This window comes from Fukomys damarensis, unplaced genomic scaffold (assembly GCF_012274545.1).
Source record: "Fukomys damarensis isolate Sample0158 unplaced genomic scaffold, DMR_v1.0_HiC HiC_scaffold_16, whole genome shotgun sequence".
Classification (NCBI taxonomy): domain Eukaryota; kingdom Metazoa; phylum Chordata; class Mammalia; order Rodentia; family Bathyergidae; genus Fukomys; species Fukomys damarensis.
The window spans coordinates 110,011,587-110,016,648 of record NW_022900928.1 but is presented as its reverse complement, the minus strand read 5'-3'; positions in this window follow the sequence as shown (position 1 = coordinate 110,016,648).

Here is a 5,062-nt window from a genome sequence, read left to right as displayed (position 1 = left end):
CGGCCTCTTCAGCACCCAGGACACGGCGTCCGCCACCACCAGCCGCTCCCCAGGAGTGTCCCCTGTCCTGCGTGCCAGGCTCTGCAGCCAGAGAACTGTCACCGTCTGGGGAGGAGGAGCTTTGGAGAGCTGCAGAGCAGTTCTGGCATCATTCGCACCTCCAGCAAGGAGGTCAGGAGTCCACCCTCCGGGATTAGCAGGAGGAGCGCACGAGGATCATTAGCAGTGTAAACCAGGAAGCGAGGCCAGCTTGGCAAGAGAGAGGAAGCTTGAAAGTCCTCTGGCGTGAGAATCTGTTTTAAAAGTGGTAACCACAAGAAGTTAACCTTGCTTGTTTTCCCAGAGGAGGAACTTGAACAACCCAAACTAACCAGCTGTGGGTATCAGTTAATTGCAAACGGAGGAAAAACATTTCAACGATGCCGTGGGAAAACGTGGCTTATTATAGTCCATCAAATTCACTTAGGTGATCCTGTTCAATTCAGTGATCTCTGCCATCTTCCTTTAGTTGTAATAATCAAATATCTATATAGTTTATGGTTGGATTACTTTGACATTTATTGCCTAGCAATAGAATAAATAAGGAGGGGCATTGTGAGGTGGGTTGTCTTTCTGATTACAAAACCAAAGCTGTGGATCGATCTGCAATTAATAAAAACAAATATAGTCATTCACATTTTAAACACACATTTGGTGTAATCCATGAAATGAAAAGACAGACCCAAGGCTTTTTATCTCAAAAGGTAGAAAACAATATCCCCTGCATAATTAATCATATGCGAATCTCATCAGATAAATAAAACTGTATAGTTTATACTCATACTGTCTGCTATTTAAACTTTTCATTTACTTTCTTGAAGTTGCTTTTTAATATGGATCTTGAAACCAAAAAAAATAGAGTCTAAATAAGATCTTCAATGCATATTTATGAGTGCACTTTATGTACCAGGCACTATGGTGTACTGATTTCTGCTCATAAATGTAATACTGAAGGAAGTGCAAACATATAAAGAGGAGAGTTTCATGGGAAGTGTGAACACCTGTTCAGTTATGAACAAAAGAACAAAGCAGAAAACATAGGCAGGAATCAAATAGGGAAAGACAGAGAAAGGCTTAGAGTAAGATGAGCCAAGTTTGGACATGAAGCTCCTAACCAGTGTGATTTCATTTAAGTGTGACTCATATGACAGGAATAAAGAGGTTGTTTAAAACAGGCAAGAGCTATGGATAGGGACACTACTTTGGAGGCTGAGAAACAGTCTATGAGATCCTGAATCAAGGTCATTATAGTAGAACAAAAATAAGGGTGTGAGTTTGAATGAGGTTGTGGAACTAGAATTAGGAAAACTCGATAGCTGAGTGGGTATAGGGAGTCTGAGGCACAAGGATGGTAAGTTTGAGCCTAGCCTGGGCAATTTAAGGGATTGACTTATCAAGACCCAGCCCCCCATCATCATAAAGAAAGAAAGCATGCTAAGACAAGGGAAGTAGGTAAAACCCAGGCAAATATATGCAAACATAAAAGAAAAGGTCCAACTTAGATGTATGGGGGACATCAGCAAAATCTGTTGTCACAAAGGATGTTGTCAAGAGGACACAGCATAGACAGGATAATGAGGTGTGTGAATTCTAAGATGACTCCCAATAATCGAATCCCCTTGGTGTGGGTACACACAACTACACACACACACACACACACACACACACACACACACACACACACCCCTTCTCCTAGTTGTTCAATAAAATCCTCCTGTGGGAGCTGCTATGAAATGATTTATATAACTCTTCCGGGGTTAAGATAGTAATAGATTTTATTTCTTAGAACAGTTTTAAATTTACAGAAAAACTGAACAGATAAAATGGAATTTCCATATAATCCCTCTCCTCTACCCCACCTAGTTTCTATTATTAACATTTTCATTGGTGTGGTATATTTGTTGTTACTGAGGAAGCAATATGATAAATTATTAGCTATAATTCATAGTTTACATTGGAGTTTGTTTCTGCAGATTTTGCCAAATAATGTTATGTATTCATCATTATGGTGTCATACAGAATAGTTTCACTACCCGAAAAATCCCCGGTACCCAATCTACTCATCCCTCTTTCTCTGTCTTCCCCCTTATCTTTTCACTGTCTCTACCGTTTTACCTTCTCCAGAATATCCTATGTTTAATATCATATAATATGTAATTTTTCAGATAGGCCTTCTCATTTAGCAGTGTCCATTTAACTTCCCTCCATACTTTTGGTAGCTCAGTAGCTCATTTTTTAAATTTCTGAATTAACATTTCATTGCATAAGCTATATTGCTTTTTGTTTATCCACTCACCAATTGAGGACCATCTCGGTTGCTTCCAAGTTTTGACAACTATGAATAAAGCTGCTACAAAGATTCATGTGAAGATTTTTATTCATGTGGATATAAATTCAATTAATTTGGCCTGGAATGATTTCTGGATTGTATGAAAGGCTGTGATTAGTTTTGTAAGAAATTGTCAAACTGTCTTAAAAAAAGATTAAAATGCAGGATTTTTAAAAAGCCACACTACAGGCCAGAATGAAAAAATCATTAAAGAAAGAAACACTGATCATATTGTGGAGAGGAGATATTTAATTAATAGGATTTTTAACATTTTCCTTTTAGAAAAAAAAAATAAAAGTGCAGCGTTCTGTTAATGTTCATTTAATTTTGCATAAGCACACTCTTTAGAACTGAAGCAAATCTGACTCTTTTAAAAGTGAAAACAAATTATAAAAACTGTCCTTGGAGTGATGTTATTTGTTTCCAAAGACTATCAGTATACTGCAATGATGCTAAAATAACAAAGTGAGATATTTGTGGGGAACTTTAGGGCTAAGGATAAGACTGCTATCCACAAAATATCTCAGGTAAACATTGCAGCCCCAAGCATAGATGGGGAGTATTTTTAGGGCAAATGAAAAAGCATGCACTCCTAGTAAACAGTTGGATTGATCATCCTTGCATGGAGAAATAATTCTCATGGTGGGAGATTTAAAAACAACAGTAGAGGTTATGTTAGCAGGAAAAGAGAATATATGATAATTTATCCTTGCTGGTCTACATGAGCTGTGAAGGTCATTATCTAAAAATGATATTTGATGGGGAAGAACTGGGGTATTTATTAAAATATTAATGGTAGATAGAGTATATTTAATACTTTTTATGGGTCCAGGTCTATTTTAACTGTGTTGACCAGTTGAGAGAAAATAGATATTTAAAAAGGAGAAAACAGATATAGAAAGATTATAAAACTTACTTGAAATTACACAGTAAATGATGAAGTAAACCAGGACGTCTAGCTTTAAAATTTTGTTCTAACTCTACTACAATGCTCAGCATTATATATAGTAGAAAGTACTATGAGTCAGGCAAATGGAAGCTGCTCAGGCCATAAAAAGGACATGTGCTTTTAATAGTACAGGTGGGAAAAAGAGCTAATACCCATTTCCATTCCTGAGTGTCCTTGAGGCAATGAATCATCTGCAGGTGAAGAAACCTTTAATAAGAACCATCAAGATCAGTTTTCACACACTCCTGTTCAATATAGTTCTGGAAATATTAGCCACAGCAATTAGACAAGAGAAAAAATAAAAGCAAAAAAGATAGGAAAGGAAGAAGTTAAACTGTCATTATTTGCTGAGAATATGATACTCTACACAGAAGATACAAAAAAGACTTCTAGACTTAACTGACACTTTCAGCAGAGTAGCTGGATACAAGGTCAACACTAAAAAATGAATAGCCTTCCTGTACACAAATAAAAGGCTCACTGAGAAATTAGGGAAAAAATTCCTTTCACACTAGCATTCAAAAAAATGAAATATCTAGAAATCAATCGGACAAAGGAAGCAAAAGACCTCTACACTGAAAACTATAGCACTCTATAAAAAGAGATTGAAGCCAATATAAGAAATTGGGAAAACATCTCTTGCTCCTGGGTAGGAAGAATGAACATAGTGAAAATGGCCATATTACCAAAACTGCTATACAGATTCAGTACAATCTCGATTGAAATTACAACAGTATATTTCACAGAACTAGAGAAAACAATCCAAAAATCCATTTGGAACAAGAAAAGAGCTGGAATAGCAAAAGCCATTGTAGGCAACAGAGACATGGCAGGGAGAATCACAATCACAACTTGAAACTATACTACAAAGCCACTGTGTTGAAAACAGTATAGTACTGGCAAAGAAACAGACCCAATGATCAGTGGAATAGATTGGAAGATACTGAAACAACTCCAGATGTACTCAGCTGCCTCATCTTTGACAAAGGAGCCAACAATCCTCATTGGAGTAAAGATAGCCTCTTAAATAAATGGTGTTGGAAAAACTTCAACCTGCCAAAGTTTAAAACTAGACCCCTATCTTTCACTGTGCACTAAACTAAAATTGAAGTGGAATAAAGATCTAAACATTAAAACAGAAACACTAAACATGCTGGAAGATACATTAGGCAGAACTCTTGAAAACACTGGCATAGGAAAAGACTTTACAAACAAATCCACAGTAGCATGGGAAATTGCAAAAGAATCAACCACTGGGATCTCGTCTTATTAAAAAGCTTCTGCACTGCAAGAGAAACCAACAGAGCTAAAAGACAATCTACAATGTGGGAAAAAAATTTTACCAGATGTTCCTCAGACATTCTATCTGGAGTATATAAAGAATTTAAACAAATCAGACCCCCTCAAATTTAAAGACCTGATTCAAAAATGGGCATTTGAAATGAACACACACTTATCAGACAAAGAAGTAAAAGCAGCAAATAAATATATGAAAAATGTTCAACATCACTGGTCATTTGAGAGATGCAGATGAAAACAACGCTGAGATTCCACCTCACTCCTGAAAGAATGGCTGCTATCAAGAAATCAACTAATAACCAATGTTGGACAGATTGTGGGGAGAAAAGAACCCTTTTCCGTTGTTGATGGGAGTGCAGACTGGTGTAACCACTGTGGAAATCAATATGGAGATACCTCAAAACATGAGGATTAGAGGTCCCATTTGACCCAGCTGTTCCTCTGCT